Source organism: Pseudorca crassidens, chromosome 15 (assembly GCF_039906515.1).
Source record: "Pseudorca crassidens isolate mPseCra1 chromosome 15, mPseCra1.hap1, whole genome shotgun sequence".
NCBI classification, from domain to species: Eukaryota; Metazoa; Chordata; class Mammalia; order Artiodactyla; family Delphinidae; genus Pseudorca; species Pseudorca crassidens.
The window spans coordinates 34,477,395-34,501,253 of record NC_090310.1 but is presented as its reverse complement, the minus strand read 5'-3'; the positions used below and the strand labels follow the sequence as shown (position 1 = coordinate 34,501,253).

The 23,859-nt window shown below is 39.1% G+C and overlaps 1 protein-coding gene and 1 long non-coding RNA gene across 27 annotated transcripts in view; one reads left to right on the top strand and one right to left on the bottom strand.

Moving 5' to 3' along the window:
- The window catches only part of RBFOX1 (RNA binding fox-1 homolog 1), a 2,180,200-nt gene that overhangs the window by 291,103 nt on the left and 1,865,238 nt on the right, over nucleotides 1-23,859 (top strand). The gene's annotated exons all lie outside the window — the stretch shown is intronic.
- LOC137206370 (uncharacterized) lies at nucleotides 414-22,605 on the bottom strand. Of its 2 annotated transcripts, none has more exons than XR_010934628.1 (5): nucleotides 22,472-22,605; nucleotides 18,163-20,053; nucleotides 16,912-17,133; nucleotides 15,615-15,829; nucleotides 414-574 (listed from the first exon to the last, which is right to left on the bottom strand). It is a non-coding gene; the product is annotated as an uncharacterized lncRNA (long non-coding RNA). The 2 variants fall into 2 exon arrangements; XR_010934629.1 differs by lacking the exon at nucleotides 414-574 and adding an exon at nucleotides 15,085-15,156.

Here is a 23,859-nt window from a genome sequence, read left to right as displayed (position 1 = left end):
TAGCTGTAGCGCACTAGCCCCCTTCAGACTGTGTTCATGCAGCCAACCCCAGTCCTCTCCCTGGGATTTGACCTCCGAAGCTGGAGCCTCAGCTCCCAGCCCCCACCTGCCCCAGTGGGTGAGCAGACAAGCCTCTCAGGCTGGTGAGCGCTGGTCCGCACCAATCCTCTGTGCGGGAATCTCTCCACTTTGCCCTCTGCACCCCTGTGGCTGTGCTCTCCTCTGTGGCTCCAAAGCTTACCCCACCCCCACCCCCTGTCTGTGCCAGTGAAAGGGCTTCCTAGTGTGTGGAAACCTTTCCTCCTTCACAGCTCCCTCCCAGAGGTACAGATCCCGTTCCTATTCTTTTCTCTCTGTTTTTTCTTTTTCTTTTTTTGCCCTACCCAAGTACTTGGGGAATTTCTTGCCTTTTGGGAAGTCTGAGGTCTTCTGCCAGCATTCAGTAGGTGTTCTCTAGGAGTTGTTCCACATGTAGGTGTATTTTTGATGTATTTGTGGGGAGGAAGGTGATCTCCATGTCTTACTCCTCCGCCATCCTGAAGCCAGCTCTGATTCTTTGCTTTTAAATCTTGTTCTGAGGGAGTGGTGGAAACCATTGATTCACAAGTATGAGGAGATTACAAGAATCTTTTTCATTTTTCCATTTTCCCTCTCCAAATTATGTTCTTATGTTGGGCAGTGAAAACAAACAAACATTGAATTCTGCTTACATATATTTTTTAAGCATTATGATCTTGCAACTTGGATTTATAATTGCAAAAGTGACATGGAATTTTTAAAAGGACTTAATTCATTTTGATCACTAGGGAATTTAGCAAGTTAACATGTAAGAGGTGAATAAGCATTTTTATGCATATTTCAAGGAGGATTTTGACTTAAAAAGGTAAAATTATTTTTGATTAGTAAAAGTATGTTTTAGCATTTAACCAAGATCAGAGTATTACATTACTTCACAGATTTTTCTCTGTTCTAATTTCTGCCAGTCATCTTGACTGGAGGGCAATTATTGTTCTAAAGCACAGACATAAGTAAGGATGAAGATGTAGAAAATCAAGAGTACTGAACAGGAATAAAGAGGAAGCAAAAGCCTTTTTTTTAAATCAAAAGGATCTAGGGTCTTAAACACCATTTGGCACTGGAAAATATCAGTTTGTTTACGCCCTTGAGCATAGAGTTCTCCAGACTATTGACTCTAGCCTGCAGGCTGGTAAGCCAAATATAGGAGAAGGAAGGTGGAAGATTCCATGTTCAAATAAGTTTGGGAAAAAAATTGGCATAAATAAGTTAAACTGCTTTTATTAATAGTACAAAACTTTTCAGAGATGATGTGTATTATGAAGCATTGAGAGTGGGACTAAGTAGCCAAAATTTCCCCAACTGATTTGACCACAGTTTTACTTATTTTCCTGTTGGTTTGACATATGGCACACTGACTTACTCTTAGCGTTCCAAAACTAGGTTTGAGGAATATTGCATGTTTCTCTCTGGAGAAATCTGGTTGAAGGTGAAAGGAGTGCTGTAGTAAAACCTGGGAAATACAGTAATTGTACGGGAGTAGCATTCTCTGATTGTGGCTCATGAGATCACTTGTATCAGAATCATCTGAAGGGTTTGTTAGAAATCCAGAGATCTGGGTTTGATTTTAGATCTCTTGTATAAGAATCTCTGGGGCTAACATCATGGATTCTGTGAGCCAGCGGCATCAGCATTGCCTGGGAACTTGTTAGAATGCAGATCTCAAACCCATCCCGGTCCTACTGAATCTGCATCTGCATTTTTAGGAAGATCCCTAGGTGATCCCTAAGTAGTATGTACATGTGAAATGAGAAGCAATGGATTAGAGAATAACACATCTCATTTACTTAGGTATTTATGTATTTTTTTTATATCTTGCTCTAATTATGTATGTTGTTTTAAACGCTATTTGAATATAGAGTTCTATTTTAGTTAAAACAAAATCATAATTGAAGAGATAGACTTGGTTACCTCTCTCTTAGTTTACTCTTCGGCAAGCATTACTGTTCAGATCAGGGACCTTTTGATAAACACCATTGTTCTATTGCCATCAGTGTATACTGACTTTATTCAAATTGCCCAAAGAAAAAATCTCTTGGGGGCTGGTTTTATTCCAAATTTATGGACATGATGATAACTGTCATATGCAGAATGTGGAATGTCTGTCAGGAGTAATTGACTCTATATAGCTTAATTCCACCTCCCCTTCCATACAATCCATGAAATGCTTGTAGTCATCTCAATTTAATAACTCAGATATTGATTTTACTGAATATAGCCACCTTGCATCTCAGTCTAGGAAAACAATGAAAGAACATATTTTGAGTGGATAAAAAGACCACCCAACATTTCCACTGTTTTTTATAATTCCATTGATTTTTTAGCAAGGAGAGCCAAACTGTCATTTTAAAATACTAGTTTCATGAGTTTTTGAGTAAGTAGGCCACAGTTATGCTTTATTTCTTTGTAGGTTCTATGATTTGACACTTGACCATCCATGTTAATCGATGATAAGGCAGGATCCCAGAAGGCTCAATGATCCATTCCAGGAAACATAATCCAGCAGTTGAAAATTACTTTCAGAGCCATTCATAAGGATTAGAGGGAATGGTACCAGGTGCTCACCCATGCCTGAGAATAATGCCTGTTTCCACCAGCCAGAGTAGAAAACCTCATAGTTGAGACATTGCATGAAGTACTCAGAAGAGTCCTGCCTCAGTAGTGGGGAATAATTAGCCATGGCTTTGGTCTCATCTAACAAATCTTAAAAGAAAGACTGGAAGGGATCAAACCATTTCCAAGTAACTGCATCCCAGAACAAAGTTCAAGAATATTTATAAGAATACAAAATGTTCAGTCCAAGCAAGTTATAAAGAATCTTAAAAATGCAATCTAAAATGAGGAGAAAAATCAATCAACTGAAACCAGTACAGAACTTACACAGATTAGAAGTAGTAGATAAGGGCAAGTTAAAAAATTTTAAGGAGAAACCTGGAAGACATAAAAGAGACCAAAATAAAAACTCTTGAGATAGAAACTTATAATATCAAAGACATAAATACACTGAATGGCATGAATAGCAGATTAGACCTTGAACACACACACATACACAAGATTAGTGAACATGAAACACAGCAATAGAAATTATCCAAAATGAAGCACAGAAAAAAGAATCATCATGGAAAAAAAAGTAAGCACAGAACCAGTGACCTCTGGGACAACTTCAAGAAATTTAATATATTTATAATTGGAGTCTCTAAAGGAATGAGAAAGAGGGAGAGATAGGAAAAACATATTTGAAGGCAGTGGCCAAAAATTTTCCATGTTTGAGAAAACCATAAATCCAGAGACCCAAAGAAACTCAGTGAATACCATGCACAAGAGAAATGAAGAAAACTGCACTAAGGCACATCTTGATCAAGCACTCAAACCCAGAGAGTAAAGACAGGTTACTTGCAGAGGACCAAAGATAAGCGTGAGAGCAGATTTCTCATCAGAAACAATGCAAGTAAAAAAAGATAGTATGACAAAATATTTAACATGTTGAAGTAAAAAAAACTACTAACATAAAATCTTATGCTTAAAAAATCTTAGCCATAAATACTTCTTTTTTCTCATATGAAAGCTGAAAGAATTAATCACCAGCACACCCACACTGTAAGAAATGTTATAGGGAGTGCTTCAGGCAGAAGGAAAATGATACCAGATGGAAATAGGGAATCTACAGAAAGGAATGAAAAACACCAGAAATGGAAACTACATAGATAATACAGAAGTTACTTTAAAAAATGATTGAGGGAGAGAACGAGATTTGTTCAAGATGGCGAAGTAGAAGGATGTGTGCTCATGCCCTCTTGCGAGAGCACTAGAATCACAACTAACTGCTGAAGAATCATTGGCAGGGAGACACTGGAACTCACCAAAAAAGATACCCCACATCCAAAGACAAAGGAGAAGCCACAATGAGATGGTAGGAGAGGCGCAATCACAAATAAATCCCATAACCTCTGGGTGGGTGACTCACAGACTGCAGAACATTTATACCACAGAAGTCCACCCACTGGAGTGAAGGTTCTGAGCCCCACGTCAGTCTTCCTAACCTGGGGGTCTGGCAGTGGGAGGAGGAATTCCTAGAGAATCAGACTTTGAAGGCTAGTGGGATTTGATTGCAGGACTTCAACACGACTGGGGGAAACAGAGACTCCACTCTTGGAGGGCATACACAAAGTAGTTTGCGCATCGGGACCCAGGGGAAGGAGCAGTGACCCCATAGAGACTGAACCAGACATAACCTGCTAGTGTTGGAGGGTCTCCTGCAGAGGCGGGGTGTGTCTCTGACTCACCATGAGGACAAGGACACTGGCAGCAGAAGTTCTGGGAAGTACTCCTTGGCGGGAGCCTTCCCAGCATCTGCCATTAGCCCCAACAAAGAGACCGGGTAGACTCCAGTGTTGGGTTGCCTCAGGCCAAACAACCAACTGGGAGGGAACCCAGCCCCATCCATAAGCACACAAGTGGATTAAAGTTTTACTGAGCTCTGCCCACCAGAGCAACAGTCAGCTCTACCCACCACCAGTCCCTCCCATCAGGAAACTTGCACAAGCCTCTTAGATAGCCTCATCCACCAGAGGGCAGACAGCAGAAGCAAGAAGAACTACAATCCTGCAGCCTGTGGAACAAAAACCACATTCACAGAAAGACAGATAAGATGAAAAGGCGAGAGCTATGTACCAGATGAAGGAACAAGATAAAGCCCCAGAAAAACAACTAAATGAAGGGGAGATAGGCAATCTTCTAGAAAAAGAATTCAAAATAATGTTAGTAAACATGATCCAGGACCTCGGAAAAAGAATGGAGGCAAAGATCGAGAAGATGCAAAAATGTTTAACAAAGATCAAGAAGAATTAAAGCACAAACAAACAGAGATGAACAATACAATAACTGAAATGAAAAATACACTAGAAGGAATCAATAGCAGGATAAGTGAGGCAGAAGAACAGGTAAGTGACCTGGAAGACAGAATGGTGGAATTCACTGCTGTAGAACAGAATAAAGAAAAAAGAATGAAAAGAAATGAAGACAGCCAGGAGACCTCTGGGACAACATTAAATGCAACAACATTCGCATTATAGGGGTCCCAAAAGGAGAAGAGAGAGAGAAAGGACCCGAGAAAATATTTGAAGAGATCATAGTCAAAAACTTCTCTAACATGGGAAAGGAAATAGCCACCCAAGTCCTGGAAGTGCAGAGAATCCCATACAGGATAAACCCAAGGAGAAACATGCCGAGACACATAGTAATCAAATTGGCAAAAATTAAAGACAAAGAAAAGTTACTGAAAGCAGCAAGGGAAAAAGGACAAATAACATACAAGGGAACTCCCATAAGGTTAACAGCTGACTTCTCAGCAGAAACTCTACAAGCCAGAAGGGAGTGCCGTGATATACTTAAAGTGATGAAAGGGAAGAAACTACAACCAAGATTACTCTACCCAGCAAGGATCTCACTCAGATTCAGTGGAGAAATCAAAAGCTTTACAGACAACCAAAAGCTAAGAGAATTCAGCACCAACAAACCAGCTCTACAACAAATGCTAAAGGAACTTCTCTAAGTGGGAAACACAAGAGAAGAAAAGGACCTCCAAAACAAACCCAAAACAATTAGGAAAATGGTAATAGGAACATACATATCAGTAATTACCTTAAACGTGAATGGATTAAATGCTCCAACCAAAAGACACAGGCTTGCTGAATGGATACAAAAGCAAGACCCATATATATGCTGTCTACTAGAGACCCACATCAGACCTAGGGACACATACAGACTGAAAGTGAGAGGATGGAAGAAGATATTCCATGCAAATGGAAACCAAAAGAAAGCTGGAGTAGCAATACTCATATCAGATAAAATAGACTTTAAAATAAAGAATGTTACAAGAGACAAAGAAGGACACTACATAGTGATCAAGGGATCAATCCAAGAGGAAGATATAACAATTATAAATATATATGCACCCAACATACGAGCACTACAATACATAAGGCAACTGCTAACAGCTATAAAAGAGGAAATCGACAGTAACACAATAATAGTGGGTGACTTTAACACATCACTTACACCAACGGACAGATTATTCAAAATGTCAATAAATAAGGAAACAGAAGCTTTAAATGACACAATAGACCAGAAAGATTTAATTGATATTTATAGGACATTCCATCCAAAAACAGCAGATAACACTTTCTTCTCAAGTGCGTACGGAACATTCTCCAGGCTAGATCACATCTTGGGTCACAAATCAAGCCTCAGTGAATTTAAGAAAATTAAAATCATATGAAGCATCTTTTCTGACCACAATGCTATGAGATTAGAAATGAATTACAGGGTAAAAAAACGTAAAAAACACAAACACATGGAGGCTAAACAATACTTTACTAAATAACCAAGAGATCACTAAAGAAATAAAAAAATACCTAGGGACAGATGACAATGAAAACACGACGATCCAAAACCTATGGGATGCAGCAAAAGCAGTTCTAAGAGGGAAGTTTTTAGCTACACAGGCCTACCTCAAGAAAAAGAAAAATTCCAAATAAACAATCTAACCTTACACCTAAAGGAACTAACGAAAGAAGAACAAACAAAACCCAAAGTTAGCAGAAAGAAAGAAATCATAAAGATCAGAGCAGAAATAAATGAAATAGAAACAAACAAAAAACAATAGCAAAGATCAATAAAACTAAATGCTTGTTCTTTGAGAAGATAAACAAAATTGATAAATCATTAGCCAGACTCATCAAGAAAAAGAGGGAGAGGACTCAAATCAATAAAATTAGAAATGAAGAAAGAGAAGTTACAACAGACTTCACAGAAATACAAAGCATCCTAAGAGACTACTACAAGAACTCTATGCCAATAAAATGGACAACCTGGAAGAAATGGACAAATTCATAGGAAGGTATAACCTTCCATGACTGAACCAGGAAGAAATAGAAAATATGAACAGACCAATCACAAGTAATGAAACTGAAACTGTGATTAAAAATCTTCCAACAAACAAAAGTCCAGGACCAGACAGCTTCACAGGTGAATTCTATCAAACATTAGAGAAGAGCTAACACCCATCCTTCTCAAACTCTTCCAAAAAATTGCAGAGGAAGGAACACTCCCAAGCTCATTCTGTGAGGCCACCATCACCCTGATACCAAAACCAGACAAAGATACTACAAATTAAAAGGAGCATACAGCATGATCAAGTGGGGTTTATCCCAGGAATGCAAGGATTCTTCAATATATGCAAATAAATCAATGTGATACACCATATTAACAAATTGAAGAATAAAAATCTTCTCAATAGATGCAGAAAAAGCTTTTGACAAAATTCAGCCTCCCTAGAAAGTGGGCATAGAGGAAACCTACCTCAACACAGTAAAGGCCATATATGACAAACTCACAGGAAAGATCATTCTCAGTGATGAAAAACTGAAAGCATTTCCTCTAAGATCAGGAAGAAGACAAGGATGTCCACTCTCACCACTATTATTCAACATAGTTTTGGAAGTCCTAGCCACAGCAATAAGAGAAGAAAAAGAAAGCAAAGAATCCAAATTGTAAAAGAAGAAGTAAAACTGTTACTGTTTGCAAATGACATGATACTATACATAGAGAATCCTAAAGATGCCACCAGAAAAATACTAGAGCTAATCAATGAATTTGGTAAAGTTGCAGGATACAAAATTAAAGCACAGAAATCTCTTGCAATCCTATACAGTAACAACGAAAGATCAGAAAGAGAAATTAAGGAAACAACCCCATTCACCATTGCAACAAAAAGAATAAAATACCTAGGAATAAACCTACCTAAAGAGGTAAAAGACCTGTACTCAGAAAGTTATAAGACACTGATGAAAGAAATGAAAGATGACACAAACAGATGGAGAGATATATACCATGTTCTTGGATTGGAAGAATCAACACTGTGAAAATGACTATACTACTCAAAACAATCTACAGATTCAATGCAGTCCCTATCAAATTACCAACGGCATTTTTTACAGAACTAGAACAAAGAATCTTAAAATTTGTATGGATACACAAAAACCCCCTGAATAGCCAAAGCAGTCTTGAGCCACTGAGAAAAACGGAGCTGGAGGAATCAGTCTCCCTGACTTCAGCCTATACTACAAAGCTACAGTAATTAAGAAAATATGGTACTGGCACAAAAACAGAAATATAGATCAATGGAACAGGATAGAAATCTCAGAGATAAACCCACGTACCTATGGTCAACTTATCTATGACAAAGGAGGCAAGGATATACAATTGAGAAAAGACAATCTCTTCAATAAGTGGTGCTGGGAAAACTGGACAGCTACATGTAAAAGAATGAAATTAGAACTCTGCCTAATACCATACACAAAAATAAACTCAAAATGGATTAGAGACCTAAATGTAAGACCAGACACTATAAAACTCTTAGAGGAAAACATAGGAAGAACACTATTTGACATAAATCATAGCAAGGTCTTTTTTGATCCACCTCCTAGACTAATGGAAATAAAAACAAAAATAAACAAATGGGACCTATTGAAACTTAAAAGCTTTTGCACAGCAAAGGAAACTACAAACAAGATGAAAAGACAGCCCTCAGAATAGTAGAAAATATTTGCAAACAAATCAACAGACAAAGGATTAATCTCCGAAATATATAAACAGCACATGCAGTTCAATATTGAAAGAATCAACAACCCCATATAAAAATGGGCAGAAGACCTAAATAGGCATTTCTCCATAGAATACATACGTATGGCCAAGAAGCATATGAAAAGCTGCTCAACATCACTAATTATTAGAGAAATGCAAATCAAAAGTACAATGAGGTATCACCTCACAGCAGTTAGAATGGGCATCATCAGAAAATCTACAAACAACAAATGCTGGAGTGGGTGTGGAGTGAAAGGAACTCTCTTGCACTGTTGGTGGGAATGTAAGTTGATACAGCCACTATGGAGAACAGTATGGAGGTTCCTTAAAAAACTAAAAATAGAATTACCATATGACCCAGCAATCCCACTACTGGGCATATACCCAGAGAAAACCATAATTCAAAAAGACACATGCACCCCAGTGTTCATTGCAGGACTATTTACAGTAGCCAGGTCATGGAAGCAACCTAAATGCCCATTGACGGATGGATAAAGAAGATGTGGTATATATATACAATGGAATATTACTCAGCCATAAAAAGGAATGAAATTGAGTCATTTGTAGAGATGTGGATTGATCTAGAGAGTGTCATACAGAGTGAAGTAAGTCAGAAAGAGAAAAGCAAATATCGTATATTAACGCATATATATGGAATCTAGAAAAATGGTACAGGTGAACCAGTTTGCAAGGCAGAAATAGAGACACAGATGTAGAGAACAAATGGACACCAAGGGGGCAAAGTAGTAGGAGGGGTGGTGGTGGTGGTATGAATTGGGAGATTGGGATTGACATATATACACTAATATGTATAAATTAGATAACCAATGAGAACCTGCTGTATAAAAAAATAAATAAAATTAAATTTAAAAATTAAAAAATATATAAATAAATTTGACAATTCAGAAAACATAAATAAATAAATGTCCCAAGTGGCACAACTAAAGATCCCAAGCGCCGCAGCTAAGGTCTGGCACAGCTGAATAAATAAATAAATGAATGAATACGTTTGAGTGTTTAAGTAAACATAACAACAGCATGATGTGGTGATTATAATACATGTAAGCGTATAATGTATGACAGGAATAACACGAGGGCTAGGAGGAGAGAAATGGAAGTATGCTAGTCATAGGTTTCCATCGTATATATGAAGTGATATAATGTCACGTGAAAGCAGACTGCTATAAATTAAAGGAGTATATTATAAACATTGAATCAACCACTAAAATAAAAACATCAAAGAGTTATAGTGGATAGGCCAACAAAGAAGATAAAATGGAATCATTAGAAATAATCAAAGTATTTTTGGTGGAAAATGAAGTCACAAAAAAAAGGAAAGTGAACAAAGAACAGATGTAACAAGTAAAAAACAAGTGGCAAGCTGGTAGACCTGAAGTAACCATATCAGTAATCACAATAAATGTAAATGACCCAAAACACCCCAATTAAAAGTCAATATCAAACTATATGTGTTCTATAAGAAACATACTTTGAATATTAAGATACAAATAGAATAAAAGTAAAAGGATAGAAAAAGATACAGAATGCTAACAATAACAAATAAAGCCAAAGTGATTATATTAACATCAGACAAAGTAGATTTCAGAGTGTTGATTATTATCAGGTACGAAGAAGGCTTTTTAAAAATGACGGGCTCATTTCATCAGGAGGACATAAGAATATTAAATTTTTATGCCCCACATAACAGAGATTAAAATGCATGATGCAAAACTGATATAAGTGTAAGGAGACATGGACCAAAGCTGATATAACTGCAAGAAACAGTCAAATTCATAATTACATTAGTATATGTCAATACACCCCTCACAACAATTGATACAACGAGTAGACAGAAGATCAGTAAGAATATAAAAGACCTGAACAGCATAACCAACCAACTTGACCTAATTGACTCTTGTAGAATTCTCTATGCAGCAACAACAGAATACACATCCTTTGCAAGAGCACATAGAAGAGTTAATAAAGTAGATTATATTCTGGACCATAAAACCAGTCTCAGTAGATTTGAAAGGATTCAAGTTACACAAAGAATGTTCTTTGGTCACAATGGAATTAAATTAGAAATCGACAACAGAAGGAGCTCTGCAAGATGTCTAAGATTTTGGATACTAAATAACACATTCTAAATAATCAATGGATGGAAAAAGACATCAAAAGGGAAATAATAGAGTATTTTGAACAGAGTGAAACTGAAAATATGACAAATCAAAATTTTGTGATATTCTTCTAAAGAGGTACTTGGGGCAGGGAATTTTTTCTTCTTTTTTTCTTTTTGGCTTCATTGGGTCTTTGTTGTAGCATGCGGGATCTTTTTTTTGTCGTGGCATGCGGGCTTCTCTCTAGTTGTGGTGCTTGGACTCCAGGGTGCGTGGGCTCTGTAGTTTGCAGCACACATGCTCTCTAGTTGAGGCATGTGAGCTCAGTAGTTGTGGTGCTCGGGCTTAGTTGCCCTGCGGCATCTCAGTTCCCAACCAGGGATCGAATCTGCGTCCCCTGCATTGGAAGGCGAATTCTTTATCACTGGACCACCAGGGAAGTCCTGGGGTGGGGAATTTATAGCAGTAAATGTGTATATTGGGCAAGAAGAAAGGTCTCAAATTTGATCTTAAGAAACTAGAAAGAGAAGAGCAAATTAAACCCAAAGTAAGCAAAGGAAAGAAAATAATAAACATCAAAGCAATGAAATGAAAAACAGAAAAATGATAGAGAAGCTCAGTGAAATCAAAAGCTGGTTCTTTAACAAGATGAGTGAGTTAAGAAACATCTAGCCATAGTGGTCAAGACAAAAAAATCCCAATTAGCAACATTAGGAGAGGTGACAGTACTACAGTTTCTTTAGATAATAAAAAAATAATGAGAGAATATTATTAACAATTTTATTCACATAAGTTTAACAACACAGATGAAATGGACAAATTCCTTGAAAGACACAAACCATCAAAGCTCACTCAAGAAGAAATAGATAACTGGATCAATTGTTTACCTATTTTTTAAAACATCTTTATCGGAGTATAATTGCTTTACAATGTTGTGTTACTTTCTGCTGTGTAACAAAGTGAATCAGCTATACGTCTACATATATCCCCATATACCCTCCCTCTTGCGTCTCCCTCCCACTCTCCCTATCCCACCCCTCTAGGTGGTCACAGAGCATGGAGCAGATCTCCCTGTGCTATGCAACTGCTTCCCAGTAGCTATCTATTTTATATTTGGTAGTGTATATATGTCAATGCCACTCTCTCACTTTGTCCCAGCTTACCCTTCCCTCTCCCCGTGTCCTCAAGTCCGTTCTCTATGTCTGCGTCTTTATTTCTGTCCTGCTCCTAGGTTCTTCAGAACCCTTTTTTTTTTTTTTAGATACCATATGTATGTGTTAGCATACGGTATTTGTTTTTCTCTTTCTGACTTACTTCACTCTGTATGACCGACTCTAGGTCCATCCACCTCACTACAAATAACTCAATTTCGTTTCTTTTTATGGCTGAGTAATATTCCATTGTATATATGTGCCACATCTTCTTTATCCATTCATATGTCAATGGACACTTAGGTTGCTTCCATGTCCTGGCTATTGTAAACAGTGCTGCAATGAACATTGTGGTACATGACTCTTTTTGAATTATGGTTTTCTCAGGGTATATGCCCAGTAGTGGGATTGCTGGGTCGTATGGTAGTTCTATTTTTAGTTTTTTAAGGAACCTCCATACTGTTCTCCATAGTGGCTGTATCAATTTACATTCCCACCAACCCCTTTTCTCCACACCCTCACTAGCATTTATTGTTTGTAGATTTTTTGATGATGGCCATTCTGATCAGGGTGAAGTGATACCTCACTGTAGTTTTGATTTGCACTCCCTAACACCACACACAAAAATAAACTCAAAATGGATTAAAGACCTAAATGTCAGGCCAGACACTATAAAACTCTTAGAGGAAAACATAGGCAGAACGCTCTATGACATAAATCACAGCAAGTTCATTTTCCACCCACCTCCTAGAGAAATGGAAATAAAAACAAAAATAAACAAATAGGACCTAATGAAATTTAAAAGCTTTTGCACAGCAAAGGAAACCATAAACAAGACCAAACGACAACCTTCAGAATGGGAGAAAATATCTGCAAATGAAGCAACTGACAAAGAATTAATCTCCAAAATATACAAGCAGCTCAATATCAAAAGAACACACAACCCAATCCAAAAATGGGCAGAAGACCTAAATAGACGTTTCTCCAAAGAAGATATACAGATTGCCAACAAACACATGAAAGGATGCTCAACATCACTAATCATTAGAGAAATGCAAATCAAAACTACATTTACCTATTTTTAAAAATTAAATTTGTAGTTAAAAATCTTCCCACAAAGAAAACTCCAGTTACAGCTGGCTTTACTATTAAATTCTAACAAATATTATAGGAAGAAATAGTACCAAATCTACACAAACTCTTTCAGAAAATTGAAGAGGAGAGAATATTTACTAATTTATTTTATGAGGCCAAAATTACCCTGATATCAAAACATACAAGAAAGGAAACTACAGACCAATGTCCCTCATGTATATAGAGGCAAATATTTTAAACAAAATTTTAGCAAACCTAATTCAACAATGTATTAAAAGGATAATGCATCATAGTCAGGAGTGGCTAGAGTATGCTAGGTTATGGTCTGTTGGTTTAACGTGCAAAAGTTACTCAATGTAATTCAGCATGTTAAGAAACAAAATGTTGAAACATATCATGTCAATGGACACAGAAAAAAATATTTGCGAGAATCTAATATCTATTTATGATTTTAAAAAATCCTCAACAAATTAGGAATAGAAGAGAATTTCTTCAACCTGATAAAAGGCATTTATGAAAAACTTCCAGCTAACATCATACTTAATAGTGAAAGACTGAATGCTTTCCGCCTAAGATCAGGAACGAGTCAAGGATGTCTGCTTTCAATACTACTGTGGAATAAGTCACTACAGTAAGATAAGAGAAATAAATAAAAGACACCAGGATTGGAAACGAAGAAATAAATCTGTTTGTTTGCAGGCAACATGTAGAAAATCCAATGAGATCTACAAAAAAATCTAGCAGAACAAATACATGATTTTAGCAAGATTGCACAACAACAAGATCATTATACAAAAAGCAATTGTATTTCTATATGCTAGAATTGAACAATTGGAAATTGAGGTAAAGGATACCACCTACAGTAGCATCAAAGAATACAGAAACTTATTGATAAATTTGCCTAAATTTGTATCAGATCTGTACACTGAAAAACTATAAAACATTTATGAGAGAAATTAATGAAGACCTAAATAAATGGACAGATGTTATTTTTAAGGTGTCAGTTCTCCCAAATTGGTCTATAGATTCAATGCAATCCAAATCACAATCTCAACAGGTTTTGTAGGTTTTGGGGTAGAAATTGGCAACTGTTTCTGAAATTTGTATGTAAAATGAAAGACAGAATAGCTAAACTTTGAAAAAAAAGAACAAACTTGGTTGGCTAACATTACCTGATTTCAAGATTTATTATGAAGCTATAGTAATCAACAGTGTAGTATTGGCATCAAGACAGATAATTAGATCAGTGGAATAGTAAAGAGAAAGAACAGTCTTTTCAACAAAAGGGGTTGGAACAATTGGATATCCACATGTAAACAAATGAACTCCAAACTATACCTTGCAGTATATACAAAAATTAACTGAAAACGTATTTTACATCCCAATGTGAAACTTAAATCTATGAACCTTCTAGAAGACACTATAAGAGAAAAATCTATATGATTTAGACATAGATTGGGCAAAGATTCCATAGATGTGACACCAAAAAAAGCATGACCCATAAAAAATTGATAAATTAAACTTAAAATTTAAAACTCTGCTTTTTGAAAAACACTGTTAAGACAATGACAAGCCACAGACTGGCAGAAAATATTTGCAAATTGTATATCTGATAAAGGACTTGTATCCAGAATTTATAAAAACTCTCAAAACTGAATAATAAAACATGTAATAAAACAATGATAAAATATTTTGACAGAGACTTCTCCAAGTTAGGTATAAATGGCAAATTATCACATGAAAAGGTTTTCAGCATCATCAATTATTAGGGAAATACAAATTAAAACCACCATGTAATACCACTCTACATCTAGTAGGATGACTAAAATTAAAAACACTGACCACACCAAGTGTTGACAAGGATGGGGAGAACCTGGAATTCTCATATGCTCCTGGGGGCGGTGTCATAGGATGTAACCACTTTGGAAAACAGTTTGGAAGTTTTTTAATTTAACATACACCTACCATGTGATCTAGCCATTCCACTCCTAGGTACTTACCCAAGAGAAAGGAAAGCATATCTCAAAGACATATGCATGAATGTTCATGACGATTTTATTTGTAATCACCAAAACCTGGAAACAACCCAAATGTCTGTCAAAAGGTGGGGGAGAAGAAACGTTTGTGGCACATGCATCTAATGCAATACTATTGTGCAGTAAAAAGGAATGAACTATTTATACGAGCAGTGACATGGATGAGTCTGAAAAGCTTTGTGCTGAGTGAAGGACACCAGATGAAAAAGACTCCTTACTATATGATCCCATTTATATGAATTCTAAAAAATGCAAACTAATCTGTAGGGACAGAAAGCAGATCACTGGTTGCCCAGGGTGGGGGGTGGGAAAGGGTGGGAGGGAGGGATTACAACAGGGCACAAGGAAACTTTTGGGGCTGATGAATATGGCACGGTCTTGAATGTGGTGATGCTTTCAAGGATATATATATATATATATATATATATATAATCTTTCCAAGTTGTACACTTGAATACTAAATTAAGCCCTCTGTCAGTGAAAACACCGATTCTTACCTGATATCAGGGATCAGGTGAGAATCAGCCAGGAAGAAGGTGGAGGTGCCACATGGGTGCTTTTGCCAGATGAAATGCCCTCCACATTGTACATCTTCTCTTTGCTGTTTCTGAAAATTGTCTCTTATTGATAGCAAATCGAGGGTGATTTCATTTACAACGGATTCTGAAAGAGCTCTGTGCTGGTCTCAAAGCATTGATATGTAGATCCTCTCCTGAAAAGGGAGATGCTCTTGAAGGAACCCAGCATTCGAGGATTAATTTGAATGTGTTTGCTTTCTCCTCTGTCTGCACATCGTGGGTGGGTTGTCCCTGGGGTGGCCATAAGCAAGTGGAGAAATTGTTGAGAAGGAACTGAAATGCGATCAGTGTTTGGGAGAGCCAGGAGCCCCATCTTTCCAGCCCCTAACATCTCTACTCATTGTCACATTCTCTGAGCTTGACCATTTGACCTTTCTGGGGTAGACTCTGCCCTCTCTGCTGGTAACCTGGTTTGCTTATGGTCACCCCCATAACCACGGTCTGATGGGTAATACTGATCAGAAGGAAATTTTACTGTATCAGAATTTAGATAATAGGTGTAAGAAATATCTCTTGTAGGTGGTTCTATCCCTGAGAAAACCATAATTCAAAAAGAGTAATGTACCACAGTGTTCACTGCAGCATTATTTACAATAGCCAGGACACGGAAGCAACCTAAGTGTCCATCAACAGATGAATGGATAAAGAAGATGTGGCACATATATATGGAATATTACTCAGCCATAAAAAGAAACGAAATTGAGTTATTTGTAGTGAGGTGGATGGACCTAGAGTCTGTCATACAGAGTGAAGTAAGTCAGAAAGAGAAAAACAAATACCGTATGCTAACACATATATATGGAATCTAAAAAAAATAAAAAGGTTCTGAAGAACCTAGGGGTAGGACAGGAATAAAGATGCAAACGTAGAGAATGGACTTGAGGACACGGGGAGAGGGAAGGGTAAGCTGGGACGAAGTGAGAGAGTAGCATTGACATATATACACTACCAAATGTAAAATAGATAGCTAGTGGGAAGCAGCCGCATAGCACAGGGAGATCAGCTCAGTGCTTTGTGACCACCTAGAGGGGTGGGATGGGGGGGTGGGAGGAAGACGCCAGAGGGAGGGTATATGGGGATATATGTAGACGTATAGCTGATTCACTTTGTTATACAGCAGAAACTAACACGACATTGTAAAGCAATATACTCCAATAAAGATGTTAAAAAAATAAAAATAAAAAAATGAAGTAAAAAAAAATAAAGTTACACTTACTGGTTATGAATACTTGGAAATACTTTGGTAGAAGAGGTGACTTAGCTGCCAAGATGCTTAGAGATGCAGAAGTGATAACTGGAAGATGATACAGTCAGTTCTGCTGTCACGTGACATGTGTGCTCCTAAAAGTCATTGTGCTGTATAGAGTTGCACAGTAGAACTGTGTTGAAGCACATCGTTCAAAAACTTTGTCAGTGAGACATTAAAAAAGGTGGAAACCTAATAAAAACAGTAGCACAGTTTTATACATGTTAAATGGTTAAGAAGTATACATAGACTACAATAAGTATCACACTTTACCTTGAAAAAAGATGTGCAGTTTTGTTGGAAGTGGGCATTGGAAGCAGTGTAGTTTGCAAGTTACTGATGGTGAAAGCACGGTTGTCTGAAATTGGAGGCAATGTTGTAACCCAGGTGTGGATAGGTGTGGCTCCTAACACAGGCAGTGAACTGAGGTAGCTCCTTCATGTTTGAGTTTGTGTGTGTGTGTGTAAGTGTGTGTGCACATACCTGTTTTGCATACTTCGAAGTGCCTCAGTTCAGCTGATTACAGCTTTCTACGTTTACCTCGTGTTTCTCTCACAGACAAAATCATGCATGAGCAAATGCAAAATATGTGTTATGCTCAAATTGTTCCCTAATGGATCAGTTGCATTGGAACAAATTCACATTTTCAAAACAAGCGTTATTGCAGACCTCACTGTGTCACGGTGAGGGAGGGGCTGTGTGCAGGAGCATTTGAAAGGAGTGTTGGCAGAGACCAGTGACTGAGTTTACATGGGAAAGGCTTGAGGGTAGGACTGAGCCTTAAGATCTCAAGAGCACTGAATTGTGGCATCTGCCCTTCGTTTTGCTGTTCATAAGCCGAGAGTCTGTGAGCAATGCTTCCTTGTCTGCCCTGCCAGTGTTGCTACATGGGAGGGGCCAGAAGGGGCAGCTCATTCTTCTGGTAGCTACCGTGAGTTGACCTGATGTTATTCCCAGACGTTATTTTAGATTGGTATCATTTAAAAAATGTTGAAGTCACTGACCTACTATTGCCAAACGAATAAAAAAAATTATTGATACATTGAGCACCAACTGTGTACCAGGTACCATTCTAGGCACTTTGAATACATTAGCAAATAAAGCAGACAAAAATTTCTATCCCTGTGGAGTTCATATTCTGGTAGGACAGTCAGATAAATGATGTTTTGTGTTTCCCAATGAAGACATAAATATTTAAAAATTATCAGTAACGGGACTTACCTCGTGGTCCAGTGGTTAAGATTTTGCCTTCCAATGCTGGGGGTGTGGGTTTGATCCCTGGTTGGGAGCTAAGATCCCACATGCCTCGTGGCCAAAATACCAAAACATAAAACAGAAGCAATATTGTAACAAATTCAATAAAGAATTTAAAAATGGTCCACATCAAAACAATCTTAAACAAAATTATCAATAACAATAAAAATGCATCCCTTCATTACAAAAAAATTAGGGAACTTTATTTTCAAAGGGCTTAGTTACACCGAATGCATGAGGCTGACATTATTTCAGAATAAACGGCTGGTCCTTCCAGAAAATGTTACATCCATGTATAGGCTCTTGGACACCACAGCTGCAGAGCAAGGAATGGTTAGGCCATGAGAAGGACCCCAGTGGGTATCTTGTTTCTGGCCTGTGGCCTCAGAACTAAACTATATTAAAAGCTCAGAGAGCTGATGTGGGCCATCAGTTGTGGAAACACCCCTGGGTTAAAGTACATTCCTAAATACCCACCCCCTGGTCCTTACTTGCTGGGCACTTTCTCTTGCCAACCTTGCCTAACTTTCCCCTCTGAACTCTTGAATGCTGAAAGTGGCTTCCCTTCTGGTTTTGGGTAAGCAACTGCCTCTGGAGCTTTAACTCCATCTCAAAGGCAAGTGACTTTCTCCAACAAGCACTTTCCTTCCCCATGCTGAAAATTCAACAACAGCTATTTTGTGGACATGGTGCAGAGATGTAGTTCCCTTGAACAGTGTTCATCTTAAGAGTGGATGTTTATGGTCCCAGATTGTGCTGGGCCAGCCCGACAACCAAATCTTGGAAGATAGAAGTGCCCACGTTTCTTTAATAAATTTATTTTGGGGTGTCCATCTTTTAACTCTTAGTTTTATTTTTTTCTCATTGAGAGATAATTGACATGTAATTTACTATTTTGTGTGTTTGTGACCTGTGGGCTTTCTAAAGCTCAGGCATAGTGTAGGAGCCCCTCTTCCCTGGGTCTGTGGGGAATACTGCCCACCCCTTCACCAGCTGCCCCCATCTCCCTCACTGTGGATGTGGTGGTTTCAATTCAATGGACAGAATAGAATTAATAGAAAGGAGTTTGAAAGTTAGTGTAATTCTGGAGCTTGTTGCCTATTTACATAGGTCTCTCTGGGGTTGGGCTTGCCCTGGGACATGCTGTCCATGACAGGGGGTTTCATTTGCTGGCCAATAAAATCTCCTCCAATTCTGTTGGTAAAATGATATATCTAATTTACAATTTCAGGAGCTCATGGAGGGGGGTATGGCTTGGAGATGGGTCTTGGATAGAACAGTATGTAGAACAATGCTGGGCAGGCATATGGGTGCTGGATGCTGGCTGGCTGGCTGGCTGGCTGGCTGGATGGATGATGGGTAAATGAGGAAAATAAGTAAATCTCCAGAAATACTTTGGATCTGAGATTTTATTACTATTTAAACAATAGAGGGTACAGAGGGATCCCCAAAGTGTCTTTATAAAGACATTTTATGCCTCAGAATATTGGTTGGAGGGGAACAATGGTTTGTAGTTAAGAAAGTGCTGGCTTAGTAATATGGGAGTGAACACGTAGGATATAGATGAAGAGCCACCCTGAAGGTACTACTGGCTTCTGTTGGGTCCTTCCTTTTTTTGTGTTGGGCACATTGGTAATGAATCCATACAGCAGGACCCATAGCATGAAATCAGCCCAGCTCAGTGGAAGTACATATAGGATGGGGTTGAGGAAAGCCCCCCTTAAATGCACAATGTGACCCCTGGTAGATGGAGATCTTACCCTTGAGTCAACTTCATCCCCCTTCTGTAGCCAAGAGGCTGGTGGTGGCCAAGGCAAGCTGATCCCCATGGTTTGAGACTTGCGTTGGAGGCAGAGGGCTGTATACAAATGATACACGGAGGGGTCTCAAGTTTTTATAACAAAATTATTTTATAACATTGTACCTTTTCAGTGCAGTGGAGGCAGGCTCCTAGTTGTAGCTCTTTTTGAAGTAACAGTTGAGGATTGGGAAGCTTTTGACCAAGTGTATTCCTTAGAAAGACCCCCTCCTTCTATTCTGCTCCTATGATTTATGCCTAAGCCAGAGTTTTAGAATTTATATCAGGGAAGAATGAACACATGTTAGTTAAAGAACACATTTCCCTCTTGTGGTTGTGTTGGTAGAGTCTGCAGAGGGTCCTCATCATATTAATGCAGGGTTTGTTTTGCCTGAAGAATAATTCCAAGCCTGCCATCTACAGAGAGTGTTATCAAAGGGATCACAGTGTAAACGGTGACATTCGTGACTGGCTGCGGTGGGGGCTTGCCCACCCTCCCTGGTAGCTGCTGAAATTGAGCTGTCAGACAAGGAAGATGAAATGCTACTTTGTTCTATGGCTTCAGCTCCCAGCGGCAACGTTTCCAGGTCATTTGACATTAGTTCAGAGAATGGGAAACTATTTATCTTTTTTTCCCCTTTTTTTCTAAAGCTTAAAAAAATGTTTTCTGCTTGTTAGTAAGTAGGAAGTGACAGCTTTCCAGGTTGGCTGCCTGCATATTTGAAGGGAGACATTTACCGGGGCGGCTGGTGGTGCTGGGAGAGGATGCCAGCCCCGCCCCTCCTGGGCTTACGTTCCAAGCCTCAGTGTTCAAGCACCTCACATACTGATAATCTTAAAGCAATGTTTCCCGAAGAGTGTTCCTTGGGACATTAGTTGCACAAGATGTTCTAAGGAAAGAAAAATGTCATGGTAAAGAAATGTTCTGTGGCCAAATGAGTTTGAGACACACTGCATACTATATTTATTCCCCTCCTGTTGACACACAACTCATATTATCAATAGTATTTGAAGTTTCTGAGGATTCCTACAGGCAAGAAACTTGTTAGGCTTTGTTTAAGCTGGAATTTCCCAAATTTTTCTGAATTTTTGAAATTTTCTAAAAGATTTTTGAGTTTCTGTCATGTGTCTGGCACAGATATTATAATGGTAAGGAAGGCAGATGGGCCTTTTTGGCCTCATGGAGCTTAGAGATAGATAACAAGCTGGTAAACAAACAAGACAATGAACAGTTATGCATTGTGGTACCTGAAATGAATGAATAAGTGGGGTACTGCAGTAAGGAATAGTGGGAGGGCTGGATCTGGTGGAGGACAGGGAGGGATGCTCCAATAAGGCAACTTTTAGTTGATAACCAAAGCATGAGAAGGAGACTGCCTATGACATATAGGAGAAAGATTGACGGGGAAGAATGTGCAAAGGCCCTGAGGTATCACACACTGTTGATCTAAGAAATGCCATTTGAAGATCTATAGCCTTTGTAAACTACCCTGTGACCAGAGAAGCTCTTAAGATCTTTATAAAGGGACTGGTACAATATACACAACCGGAGTGGAATTGGTCCCCTCCCTTCCCTTGTCCCCGAGATTCTGAACATGGCCATTGAGAAAGGCCTTGCTCTTGGGCAAGCTCCATGGCTCTTATCCTGCATCATCTTAGGCTCACTTAGCAGTGTGTGGGGTGGGACTCTGAGACTGTTGTCCCCCTTGGAGTGGAAAGGGTCAGTCTTTGTAGCTCTCTGGCCAAAGTCCCCAGTTCACACAAGCCATATAATTTATACTCCATTTGAGGTGCAGTAATGAGAGTGCAAAGGTATTAGACTTCTAGAGAGGAGTTCTGAAACATCAGTATATGAAAGAGACACCTGGAGAATTTGTTACAATGCACAGTCCACGGGCCTACCCTCCTCAGACCTACCTAGGATGCTTTGCACACCTGGGCCCAAGACTTATTGATTAGGGTCACAGTGTTCTGGTCCTATTCTGGTTCTGGGATGTTTAGGCACAGTTTGAATATTTTTTGATTTATAAACTCCATTAGGTGCATCTTAAGGGCCATAGTAAACTTTGATTTAGAAGCCATTCCGTTTGTAATCTAGTACGGCTTTGATCCTCAAATCTGAAATATGGCAGCTGGTGGGATAATAAATCAGGAAACAGGCTTATTTGTGTAGTCTTAAAACAAGAAAAACAAAGCCACAGAGTTTCTGCAGGTAAATGAAACACACACTGAGAGGTCCCAGCAGGGTCGGGGCTTGGTCATTGGGGGCAGGGAAGGGTGGTCTACACCTTGTTCTTTGAACCTGATCTGATTCTTCGTTTTAAAGGGACCCTTCCACCTGTGATCTCCCTTCTCCTGGAAGTTGCTCTATCAGTCTTCTACTTCCTTTTTCCTCTTGGTATATAAATAAACTACGGACTTTCTCATCCTAGGAAGGAAAATTCCCCCTTGACTTTGAATCTCGTTCTTGCTACTCACCACGCTGTCTTGCACAACTCCAGACCTCTTCAGCGGTGATTCATCCTCTTATATTGCTGTTAGCAGGAAGCCCAGCTCCCTGATATGGCTCTGTGTAGACTAGCCCTGCCTGCCTCTCCCAGCTCGCATCTTCCCTGAACTTTCATTCTGCCCGTTCCCCACTTGTGCCTTTCTTAACAGGATCTATTTGTGTCTGGATGACCGTGTTTGTTTATTGTCTGCCTCTCCCTGCCTAGAATGAAAGGCTAGTGAATTTGGGAATCTTATCTGTCTTGTTCCCTGCTCTATTCCAAGCATCTAAAACAGTACTTATGTAAATGGATGATAAATATTTATTATTTAAATGAATACATTCATTCTCTTTCTTCTGGGTATTTGCATAGGCTGTTTCATTGGCCTAACAATCTCTCTTCTCTTATCCCCTCCAGATGCACACTTTGCCTACTAACTCTTCCTTATCCTTAAATTCTCAATTCATAGGTCACTTATTCCAGGAGGCATATGCCACTTCCTCCAGGAAGTATATGCCACTTCCTCCAAGTCACCATGTGACTTCCCAAGTTTGAGATGGGTTTCTCCTGTGTCTCCCACAGTACTTATTACACTGTTTACAATTGACTGTTCATATGTTTTATTCCTCTGTAGACTGTAAGCTTCCGGAGCATAGGGTCCCTGGATTCTTGTATACCTTTGACTCTTAAGCTCCCTGCCATAAGGTCTAATATAGTGCATGTACTTGGTAGGTGTGCAATTAATATTGATTGAATAGTGATTTTTAACCCTCTCTTTTCTCTCATTTTTATCCAAACATCTCAAGAGTGGTCTATACTCAATGTCTTTTTTTTTTCTTTTGCGGTACGCGAGCCTCTCACTGCTGTGGCCTCTCCCGTTGCGGAGCACAGGCTCCGGACGCGCAGGCTCAGCGGCCATGGCTCACGGGCCCAGCCGCTCCGCGGCATGTGGAATCGTCCCAGACTGGGGCACGAACCCGTGTCCCCTGCATCGGCAGGTGGACTCCCAACCACTGCGCCACCAGGGAAGCCCTCAATGTCTTCTTTTATCTCAGTCTACTGCAAGTTGACTGTTGGGCCTGTCATTGGACTTCTCTGGGAGAGATGCCTGTGGATTCTATGCTGCCAAACTCATCAGATACCCTCCAGCCCTAACCTTATTTGTCCTCCCTGTGGCACTTCATACCACCAGCCAGTCCTCCTTGACACTCTGTCTGTGATGGCAACCATGGTGCCCAGGTCTTGCAACATGGAGGGGCGTGCAGGGGCGTTTTGGCTAGCAGAGAACAGGAGATTTCGTTGGCTACTGGCAAACCTCTGTAGTGTGAGAATGGGTAATGCTGAGACCTAACTTCCTGCAAAGAATCGGAATTTCAT